This window comes from Mustela nigripes, chromosome 6 (genome assembly GCF_022355385.1).
Source record: "Mustela nigripes isolate SB6536 chromosome 6, MUSNIG.SB6536, whole genome shotgun sequence".
Classification (NCBI taxonomy): Eukaryota; Metazoa; Chordata; class Mammalia; order Carnivora; family Mustelidae; genus Mustela; species Mustela nigripes.
The window spans coordinates 80,718,671-80,730,757 of NC_081562.1; the positions used below are offsets into that span (position 1 = coordinate 80,718,671).

The window sequence follows — 12,087 nt, forward strand, 5'->3', positions numbered from 1 at the left end:
AATTAAAGGGGAGGTTCTGAGGACATTTTTATGACATGAGAAAACACTGATGAAATAATAGTGTTTTCTTTATTCCATTTTTAGGAATAAAGGTGAAAATTTTGCATCGTTCTTGCCTACAGCCTCTCTCTTAAATTCCACCTTGTCTGGAATCCCACTGCTTCCTTGGTTTTGGGGGTTTCTTCCAGTGTGCTGTATTGATAACTGGCGGTCTCCAGGGAGCCAGCAAATCGTCTGCCAGTCGTTGGATAATTTTAAAGAAAAAGGTAATGCATTTCCACAACTTGAAATATTAGATTAGTAATGATTTTCATAGATATCCCATCTCCTGTGTTTTCGAAGATTATCTATGAACTGAAAAGGCATGTCATTTCATCTCAGGAATACTAAGACAAGAGCATGAAGCTCTTCTCAGTTCACTTATTTTCACATGATTTGCATATTTGCACATTTCCATTAATTAAAGAACTATATTCAAAGGTGCTGGACAAGTTAGACCTCTTTTCTCTCCCCTACACCGAGTAGCTGGTAACGAGCCCATTTGCCTCCAGATTAAAGGTGTGACAACTTCTGCCTGTGTTCTACTTGTGGAAAATTAGCATTTTTTCATATTATTCACATATTTGCATTATTTGAATGTTGTTTACATTTGATGTGTTTGCATTTTACCTTTTATGTTATAACTCAAGTCAACAAAATGGATGGGTGGGTCGAAAGTGTTATATTAAAGAGTAAGCAGAGTCATTGGCAAGCTGATTTGAAGATGTATATGGAAATCAAAAGGATCTAGAAGAGTCAAAACTATCTTTTAAAAGGATGGGATTTATTTTATGAATTTTAAAAACTATTTTTTATGACTTCAAATGGCTTATGTGGTATATATATTAGCTTGGATAGCCTGAATCTGTCACTTTAGCACTGAAATGCATAAGATAATCAGAATATTTAATAAGACAAAGCAAATGCTACAATGGTAGAGCAGTTGACCCTTTCCTATTACTTGATCATTTTCTTCCCTTGTTTGAAAAGAGATTGACAATACTGAGTCTGTTTAATTAAAAAAAAAAAAATCACATCCAGGGCACCAGCCTGGCTCGGTCAGAGGAACATGCGACTCTTTTTTTTTTTTTTTTTAAGATTTTATTTATTTACTTGACAGAGAGAGATCACAAGTAGGCAGAGAGGCAGGCAGAGAGAGAGGAGGAGGAAACAGGCTCCCTGCCGAGCAGAGAGCAGAGAGCAGAAAGCAGAGAGCCGGAAGCGGGGCTCGATTCCAGGACCCTGGGATCATGACCTGAGCTGAAGGTAGAGGCTTTAACCCACTGAGCCACCCAGGCACCCCAAACATGTGACTCTTGATCTCGGGGTTGTAAGTTTGAGCCCCAAGTAGGGTGGAGAGATTAATTAAAAATAAAATCTTTAAAAATAATAAATAAATAAATCACATCCAAATGTTGGAACTCTCTGCATCCTCTGATTGGAAGAGGGGTCCAATTTCCAGCATGGAAGAGTGTACTGGTGGTTGGTTCTTTGGAATTGGGAGGTCCCTGTCCTTTTTGGTTCTTGCATCTGACGGAGCGTTACCCACGGCAGAACACCTGCTACTAACCTCTGTTAGGATTTATGCTAGGAAAATATGCCAAAGTCTCTTTTTCCCTTTCCTCTTTCCTGCCCCTACTTGTTAGAAAGTTCCAGATCTACAGTTCAGGCTAGACTAGCACCAAGAATTTCATACACTCTATTTAAGAAAGGTTGTCACAAGTTTAATTAGCTAGGTTCTACCAGCTGTTCGGTATAGGGAGAGAAAAGGTGTCCAGATTCACCAGATATAATTAATTATCCTGATGATGACCCCAAACACCCAGCCCCTTCATGCTCTTTGTATCAGCTGGCCTGAACTGGAGCGTCTGAGCTTCCTGGTAAAGGATCCTTCCCTGTGTGTGCTGTTCTGCTTTTTATTCTTTGGTTTTCTGTCCCAGCAGAGAAGGAAACAGCAGAACAGAGGGGATTGACAATAATCAAGGGAAGAAATAATTGACAGACTAAGTTTCCTGAGGGTCTGGAAAGACAGAATTGAGAACACAGGTAGAACAGAAACAGCAGCCCTTTTTGTTAAATGGGCAGAAGACAGAAAGCAGGTAAAAAGGATGGCCTTGGAGAAATTATCGCAGTGTTTTGTGTGCAATAGTGACTCAAATACTTGCTGAATTCAACGGTATTAACTAGTAACACAAACTACCGGCTCTTAATGAATAAGGAAACGTGTCAACTGAAACATTATACCCAGCTATCAGCCATGTGGAAATTTAACCCAGCAAAGTATTGGGCTGGGTTCACCATGTGGTTGACCTAATAGAGTAAATGGTAAATTCAGTAGTCACCTATTCTTCTAATTATAATGATTACCAAATGCACCTTGTTAGTCATACCAGGACTAACCTGCACCGGCAGCAGAAATCCTCCCAGCTAAAAAGGATTGAGCTCTTAAGTATCAGGCTCTGCGCCAAATGCCTAAATACATTGTAGTTTCATTTAATTTCCCACAACAACACATGAAAGAAAGTGACTCAGAGAAATTAAGTACCTTGCCAAGGCCAGAGGTCTAGAGAGCAGGGCTGAGATTCAAACTCAGATCTGCCTTGCTTGAATGCCCACTCCACGTAATTAAAATGAATTAATTTTAAAGATTGACCTTCAGTAAATTAATTTCATGCTAAAAAGATACTGTTGAGTTACTTGGGGCGCCTGGGTGGCTCAGTGGGTTAAGCCGCTGCCTTCGGCTCAGGTCATGATCTCGGGGTCCTGGGATCGAGTCCCGCGTCGGGCTCTCTGCTCAGCAGGGAGCCTGCTTCTCTCTCTCTCTCTCTCTCTGCCTGCCTCTCTGTCTACTTGTGATCTCTCTCTGTCAAATAAATAAATAAATAAAGCTTAAAAAAAAGATACTGTTGAGTTACCTAACAGAGACAACGTCCCACAGAAAAACGCCACCTACTTAACCCGACTCTGGGGTATAGCTCTATAAAGTGTTATAGATTTGTGGGTATTTTCAGGAAACTGACAACTAGTGGACAGAACATAACTTTGTGTTCATCTCTAGCCTTCCTGTATTCCGGTGAGAAAGCAATTTTAAAATGCCTCCTATTTCTCTCCCTCTGAATTTGAGGTCCACTGTTGTCAAAACTCAGACAAACCTTATTATTTTATTAGGTCATTGGATATGATTTATTCGTCTCCCAGGAGGAGTGACTGTAGAAAGGGAGAGTGACAGGACTTATCAGGCCCCGAGTGGACTGAGCTCACCCATTAAGTTAGCCTGTCCGCCCTGTTCTTGACAGTTATTAATGCTTCCGTCTCCTGCTGCTTCCACTGCCTCCTCTTCAGGAGCACCAATTCCAGATGTCACTGTTACCTTGTGACAGTACTCACAGTCCAAACAGGCCAGGGGTTTCCATGTCTTGGGAACAGTCCTTCTGTAGCAGTGCCTTGGTTGGCCACCTTCCCATGCATCCTCCTGGAAGCCCAAAACAACCACCCTGAGCTAGTCACAGCCTCTGAAACAACACCCACATCCTTGCTCGGGCCAGTTTCAAGTTGAAATTGTTTCTCAGCAAGGAAACGTTGCCAGTGGCTAATTCCCCATTAACCTGGCACTCTCGATCTGACCTCCATCAGCCTTCATTGTGTTACCACCTTACATGGTTGGTGAGACCTACAAGCCTACTGTTTGGCCACAATAACAGCTGTTCCTCCCAGAGGTTGGGTGAATAGGAACAGTGAGAGATACGATTTCCTTGTATCAGTCAGATGTGCTAGGTTATGCTGCGGTAACAAATGACCCCAAAGTCTCAGTGGCAAACAGCAACAAAGGTCTATTTCTCATTCATATTCATTGTCCATTGTCACTTGACCCTCAGCTCTGACTGACGCCAGCTTCACTCCAGGATGAAACTAAAGAGCAAAATTCTCCGGGAACATTAAGACTGTGGTAGAGGAAAATGAATCATGATAAAATTCAAGCTTGTTCTTAAATCTCCTTTCCCCACTTTATCCACAAAGCAAGTCATATATATGGCCAATCCTGATACGAACAGAGAATGTGAAATCCTCCTTCAGGGAGCAGCGCCCCATGGAGTGGCAAAACCATTTGAGCTGGAATATGATCTAACACCCTCACTTTGGACACCTGTCACAATGTCACCAAATTGTCTTAGAAGGAGCACCGTCCGTGAACCTCTCAAGTCTCAAGACTTCACAAGATGCTGCCAGAGCTCCAGAGACCTAATGGCTTTCTCAGCCATGCCAGCCATATTGAGTTGAGCTCCTCCAACACTGACAGATGGCACTGGTAACGTAGAGACTTCCTCAGGTGAGTCAAGGAGTTGCTCCTGATCTAATTCCTAGGCCCTGTGATCCCGACACCTTAAGAGGCAGACCTCAACCCTTGCCCAACCCCTGGCTGAGTACATAGAGAAGTTCCTCCACCAGAGGCCGCATTTGTGTCAGTGAAGGACACTCTGCCCTAAGCCACTTCTTTTTACAGCCTGTCAGAGACCAAATTAGATCACTTTGAAGGAATACATTATGACCCATCTGTCCATTCACATAAATCACTGACCTTCCTTTTTTTTGCCCTAGCAGAAGGGTGTTCAAAACAGTTGTCTCTGTGATAAATCTTGACCAGTTTAGTGGTATAAATGTTGTTGTGCTTGATGTTTTATGCTATGATTGTTGCTTTATTGAAATGTAGAGGACTTAAATAAGATAATGCTGTCCTCAGCAACATGAGGTACATATGAAATAAAGATGATTTGGATTTTATTAATATACAGAAAATGCCAGTGCAGGAAGTTCTTCTTCTAAATATAGTTATTCAAAGCCCAATTGAAAATCATTTCCAAAGTGTTAATAATATAATTTTAAATACACCATATTGGAGCTGCACACACACATACACACACACACACACACACACACACACACACTATATATATATATATACACATATATATTTATATACACATATAATATATATAGTTGTGATTTATTATAAGAAATATATACAGTCTTCATCCCCATTTCTGGCTCACAGATCTCAAAAATCTTAGAATTTCCTAAGTATTGAAAGTGATAAAGGTGCCTTATGTTATGCTAATGAGGTGGTTGCCAGTGGAGCCAACTACTTGTTTAGAGGGTTGGAACTTTCAGTCCCACCTCAGACCTTCAGAGAAGAGGGGCTGGAGGTTGAATAGTCAAGAATGCCCAGTAATTTAATCAGTCGTGCCTATGTAAAGAACGTCCACAAAAAAACAAAAAAGATAGGGTTTGGAGAGGTTCCAGGTTGATGCACACATGGAGATTTGGGGAGAATGACCTACTCTGAGAGAGCATGGAAGCGTTGAGCCCTTCCCACATATCATACCTTGCTCTATGCATCTATTCCCTCTCGCTGTTCCTGAGTTGTATCCTTTGGTAATAAACCAGTGATCTAGTAAGTAAAATGTTTGAGTTCTGGGAGCTGCTCTAGCAAAGTAATTGAATCTGGGAGGAGGTCCTGGGAACCACTGATGGTCAGAAGCACAGAGGACAACCTGGACTTAAAATTGGCACGGGGGAGAGGGGGTGCAGTCTTGAAGGACTGAACCCTTTTGAGTTGACCTTAGGACACCCCACTAGTGTTTGAAAATTGCTTGGTATTATGTAGGAAATCCTCCCCAGCATACATATGCACATATACATGGAAACTGGGTCCAGGAACCTAAATATATATATAATTCAAATAATTTATCAAGTATCAAGCATTTACTACTCCTATAAATCAGGGAGACAAAGAAAACCAATGTAAAAAGTATCTCGCATGGTAACATTTTATAAATAGCCTATAACTGCTATTCCATTGTAGTCGAGCTTTTAAGCTTATGTTAAATCAACTGGTATTTCTTCATCTCAGAAATATTTATTGAGGGGCACCTGGGTGGCTCAGTGGGTTAAAGCCTCTGCCTTCAGCTCAGGTCATGATCCCAGGGTCCTGGAATCGAGCCCCGCCTCAGGCTCTCTGCTCAGTGGGGAGCCGGCTTCCCTTCCTCTCTCTCTGCCTGTTTCTCTGCCTACTTGTGATCTCTGTCAAATAAATAAATAAAATCTTAAGAAAAAAAAGAAAAAGAAATGTTTATTGAGCACCAACCATGAGCCAAGCACTGTTCTACACACAGAGGATACAGCAGGCAAAAATCCCAGTCCTCTTGGAACTTAGGTTTCGGCTGAGGAGAAAGACAGGAAATGAAATATAGTGGTGATCCTTTGTATGCTCTTCCTGACGTACCTTCCAGCCTTCTCCACAGACCGCATCAACAAACTCACTTGCCCTCTCCTCTCCAGTGGAATTTGGCCAGTGGAAGGGACTGGGAGCTCAAGAGGAGAAAAAAGTTGTGGAATTTGTTCATCATGGGAGGGCCATATCCTTCTTCCAAGGGTGTCTTCCAAGTTCTTATCCTTTCACCTCTAATAATTGCTCTTTCAGTTTTCCCTTACAGGCCTGGAGGTATCCATGCCCCCACCCCCAACCCTACTGCCACTGTTGTCAGCCCCACAGCCGTACATGAGCCCTCACTGGTTTCCCTGAACCTTGCCCACATCTTGGTCACTATTTCTTTGATTATACTGTGTTCCAATCACCCAGTTCAAGGATAATGTGTCTTGTTATAATCCTGACTGATACACAAAATAAGGAAATAAGTTATATAGTAACATAGATATTGGTAAGAGCTATTAAGAAATACAAAGCAGCACAAGGGGATAAAGCTGCTGGCTCGAGGCAGGTGGGTGCTTTCTAAACAGCCTGGTCAGTGAAGGCTTCTTCATAGAAGTATGTAATGCTACAAGTGTGCCTATCTCCCTGCAGAAGCTTCCTCTCAAAGGAAAGCAAAAGTGGGAAAAGAGCTCCAAAATTTAAAACCTGGAAATGAGGCACATCACTGGTTGCAGTAGAGGCAAGAGTAGGGGTGAAGGCTCAGAGCACTTGCATGTTGCCTTGTCCTCCTCACCGCCCCCACGGTGACAGCCTTCACCTGTCTCAGCCTTGGTTTCTGTGGCACTCCGTTGATTGGCCCTGGACTCTGAGACCTTTAGAACCAAGGGTGATACAAAATACTCTGTTCTTAATCCTCCCCAAGTTTTATACCGCATTCCTCCAGAGAAACACAGAACTTCTCCTCTTACCTTCAGGAATAGTTTTCATGGAATCACGTTTTAATGTTCTGTCCTCATCTTTCACCCACAGCTGGAAAAAAAAAACATTTCACGTGTATTTGTCTTTTCATCTCTATTTGTAAAATTGACGTTAAGTTTCTTGTTCCCATTTTTCTCAGGGTCTTCTTTACAAAGCTATCGAATAAATTACCTCAATGTCAGGAGGAGGAAGATGTTCTTTCTCTGGATGAACCTGGATGCTTCCTTCTCCTGGACAATGAGAAGTAGGTACCCCTTCGTGTTTTCCTCTTAGCATTGGCTGACAGGAAACTTAAAGCTAAGTATCATGCTAGATTGCTATGCCTTTCCTCAAAGATGTTTTCTTAATGTAATGTTCTTTTCTAGTTTCCTTTCTATGGTTTTTGTTTTATGTTTTCTTTTATTGTATTTGATTTTCTTATAGAACTAGGTAGGCTATAAATACATATTCTAATGTGATCTAATTAAAACATCTTATTTTGATTTGGTTGACAATTTTTCCTGACCTTATCTACATCAAAATAATCCATGAATTATGAATACGAAAACTTTAGCCAATTAAAATTACTGGTCTCTATGCTAACAAAAACAAGCAATTTGACTGATTTTTTTTCCCACTCAAGAAACTGTGTTTCTTCATTCATGAAAAGAAAAAACAATACTTCTAGGTAATTTATTATTGTCAGGATCAGTGCTCAGTACCGAGGACTCAAAGCTGACTGTGGCACAGACCCTATTCTCAAGGAATTTTCTGTCTAGAATTAAATTAATTTACTCTTTCAAACTTCTCATTCAGAACCAGTATTTATTTGTAGCTAAAAACTAATTTGCAAAAGGATAAATTTTTTTTTAAAGCAAAATTAGCCTTCCCACTTAGTTCTGTTCTCTCATGCCAACAGAGACGAAAGAAAGAAAAATTCTAAACATTCTACAGCAGTAGCTTGCTCCCAAACGAACACGAGGCTGGTTGTAAAATACTTCCCAACGTAAGCATTTAAGGAGGCCCCACAGCTTCTGAAAAGCTGCTGGAGGCCAGGACACTTTTGCTCTCCCTCTACCCTGCTCCCTTAAAACACTTCAAATCAATATCTGCCCTCGAAAGCTTGAAATGTAGCCACCTAATAGGTCAAGCCATCTTTTCATATCAATCATATTCCTAGCAAGTTTTATAATTTTCCAGGTTTAATAAATCACTGTGTGCCGTTGATCTAGGCTAAAACTAGCCACCAAAGTATTTTAAGACTTCCTGGTTCCAGTTTGACAGGCCCCGGTGAATCTCCTACTTCTCTAATATTCATACCTTTGACACATATTCGTTAAGCACCAGAGTGTTCCAGGCTCAATACTATGTGTGCGGGGATTTAAAGGGCGAACAAGGCAGACATGTTCTCTGCCCCCCGCCATGAAGCTGTGTGGAACAGAGAATGCAAGGAGGAAACATGTCACTGTGAGGAGGACAGAGATTCGCGTCTGTTGCCTTCACTGCTGTGTTTCTCAAGCAGGTAACAATGCCAGGCTCAGGAAGTATTTTCTGGAAGAATGGTATGAAGGGGGGAAGCACAGAGTCTACAAGGGCGTTCACCGGGGGACCTCAGCAGGTCTGGGGAGCTGAAGGGGGTCAGCCTAAAGAAATGGCATTTCCTCTGCTACTTGAACAAAGAGTGGAAGAGGAGAGGCAAGAGGGACACACGTGGAAGGAAAACTTGGCTCAGAAGCCCAGGGGTAAAAGAACTGAAGTTTTATTTATGCAATCATAGAGACAGACATACCCAGAGTGGCTGGCAGGGGAAGGACAGAGCAGAGTGATGACAAGAGAAGGGACTGAAATTCTTGATATAAGCACCAGCTCAGACAATCTTACCAAGCAAGTTAAGGATTTGGTACTTGATCCTACAGGCAATGGAAACCATTGATGTGTTTCAAGTGCATGGGGGACGTGATCAGATTTGTATTTTTAAAAGATTCTTCAAGAGATAGAGAGAAGTCCTTGTAACTAAATTAGTTAAAGGATGTCTTGATTCTCCTAATCGTCCTGTTGCTCTACACTTGCTAGTCCCCTTTTTGCCTGCTCTGTAGTGTTCAATTTATAAAACATCTTTGTTAAAATCCCATGTCCCTCCTGTGAGCCCAGCCTTTCCTCTCAGAGAGGCAGCATCATTGTCTCTTATCAGAGACTTTGTTCCTTCATCCATGTTTTCTTAATCCCAAGTACCCTTCCAATAATAAATATACCATACCTTGATTTGCAATACCATAGACATGTATTTATACTTCGAGATTCTTCTCTCCTCTGTGATGACTCAATGCATTTAATACCCCAAAAAACAAATTCAAACCCCTCTGCCTCAGGAAATGCAAAGCTCTGCACGATTCCGAGAATACCCAGACAATGTTCTCATTCCTCTGGTGTGGTTTGCTCTCGTTCCAATCTGCTGCTCCCTCATCATTTCTGGGGGACTCATCATCACTTTTATATGCCGCCCCAACAGTCTGCAGGTGTACGTTGCCCCCATTCGCAGACCTTCCTCAGTCCCCAAAGCACAATTGAGGGCTTAAGAACAGAGGAGAATTTCAGAGAAGAAAAACACAACCAAACCTATCTGCTATCACATCCTTTAAGTGGAGGTCCTGGGTCGGTCAGTAGTTTCCTCTGGAGCCCTCAGCCTGCCACTCTGTTTTCAGAACCAGTGTCAGTTCAAATGAGAGTCTGGTTCTTGCTCAACCTCCCTCCCTGTGAGTAGAGCCCAAACATTCCTTTTCCCTTAACCCCAGCCGGAGGTGTTAAAATAGGCCATCCCGTAATAATCTTGCAAGGGTTGTCAACCTGGCAGAATGATGATAGCTGTTTACACTCCTCTGTGTTTCAACATTTCCCTTCCAGACTAGCTGCTGGGATTTACTTAACTTGGAAAACCAAAAGGCCTGTTACAGTGTCTTCTTCCACACTAAAAAGGAATCTTCCTTTGAAAAGCAATTCTGCAACATCCCCCTAGAACACAGACATGGAGCAGTTTTTTTGAGTAACTTTTTTTATTCACTTTATAGATGTATAGATATGTTTAATGGGGGTGGGGGGGAATTATACATACACCCACACAGTGGTTCTCAAATTTTCCAAACTAATTACTCCTAGCAACTGAGAATTCCAAGAGGAGTGGAGCATGTTTTCTCAAAGCAGTCTGTGGCAAACATAATTCTTTGGAGTCTTGTATTTTATCTTCTAAATTTCATGTACATTTTTGCACCTGCAGCATAATATGTCCATTTATTTCAATACATAACAATAAAATGAAATACACTTAAACCCAGCCATAGTGCTGTAAGTGGGATCCACAAATTTCTATCATATAAAATACAGAATTGAATTATTCCAAGATTATTGAAATGACCTTGGCAAGCCTACAGAGGTGGGAGTTCCGGGAGGCCTCCAAGTTATCTACACGTTTGCCATTATCCTAAGTCTCACTGATATTCTGATACTTTTTGAGAAGAACTATAGCATGTGGCTTATACCAAAAAAGCTTGGTGAGGCATGAATATAGACTACTGAAGCTTCACCATAACACACTAGTTCGGCACTTGTCAGGATTCAGTCACTAGGTAAGTGACTTAATCCTACCCACCAACTTTGATGAGAAAATGTAACTCAACTTCTTGCCTCAAAGAAATTAGAAATTATTACGCATAATGAAATCTTGATGCCACTTTCAAAGTGTCGAAACTTTAAATGTTTTCTTCACCATTGGCTCGTAGAAAAGAGCCTAAAGCAAGGATTAAGATGCCAACATTTTACCTGAGAAGAGGAAGGCTGGAGCAATCAAGATGATGGGAAAAAGTGCAAAGCGTTGTTTTCAGAGCAGTTTGCTTATCTCAGGATCAAGATGACAACCCTAAGGGAGGCTCCTTGGATTGATTCATTCAGTACATGTAAACGGTCTGGAAGAGTAACGTGGAGAAACCACGCTTTAGAGAAGCCCATGAGACAGAGAATACAGGAAGAATTAATCTGCCTTTTATTTTCCAGGCTTATTTCAAGAACATCGAATTCCCCCACACTCCATTCTCTGGGGCACCTGGTCACAATGGCAGAGTCCTTGCTCTACAGTGAGGGGTTTCATAAGTCCAAAAGGGGAGACGACCCCCCATGCAGGTGGAGAGCTGAACAAGAACAAGAAGGAAGTTGTCAAGAGCCTCTGAGAAAGTTCACAAGGTCTGTGTCTTCCAAACAAGCAAGTTACACACCAAGGACAAAAAATTCTTTCCTATTCAATGTCTAGCAGATGTCCAACAAAAAAAGATGATCATCTTAACCCAAAGATGAACAAACTTCAATAAGGTCTACAGCATTGTCCCTCTGATTTGAAGTCTCTAGTCTATAAAGATGTTGCAGTAGCTTCTAGTCTGTTATCCCCAAACTAGTATTTAAAATGCCTTCTTGTATAGTTTTCTAAGCGTGTGTGTAATACTTGCCCCCTCCCATCATATTCTTGGTTGCTCTAAATCAGGAACAAAAATAATAGAGCATAATAGTTAAGAACATGATGTTGGACAATTTACTAACCATTAGAATTCTATTTCTTAATAAACTCAGTCTTTTATAAGAAATAAGCACTCTAATGCATAAAAAACACTTTGTAACTCCCTGGCACCTGGTACTTAAATATTTTACATTGCTACTATCATTATTATTATTATTATTATTCATACCACAAATCAATTAATAAAGTCTGGAACATACCATAAATGTTCAGTCAAATGTTTTGCTCCATGATTGATCCGTGTAGGCTATGCTTTTTAAAATACCCCCCTATGTAGGAAAGAATAAAACGCTTTCCGGGTCCTTTCGATTTATTTGTCAAATGA

At 41.3% G+C, this 12,087-nt stretch overlaps 1 long non-coding RNA gene across 1 annotated transcript in view; it reads left to right on the plus strand.

Moving 5' to 3' along the window:
- The window catches only part of LOC132020663 (uncharacterized), a 101,989-nt gene extending 90,452 nt beyond the window's left edge, over positions 1-11,537 (plus strand). Inside the window, exons 4-7 of the long non-coding RNA XR_009405053.1 lie at positions 85-266; positions 4,057-4,366; positions 7,365-7,469; positions 11,249-11,537. This is a non-coding gene — a long non-coding RNA (uncharacterized LOC132020663). The remainder of the gene's footprint in view (positions 1-84; positions 267-4,056; positions 4,367-7,364; positions 7,470-11,248) is intronic.
- Positions 11,538-12,087: the final 550 nt, after the last annotated feature.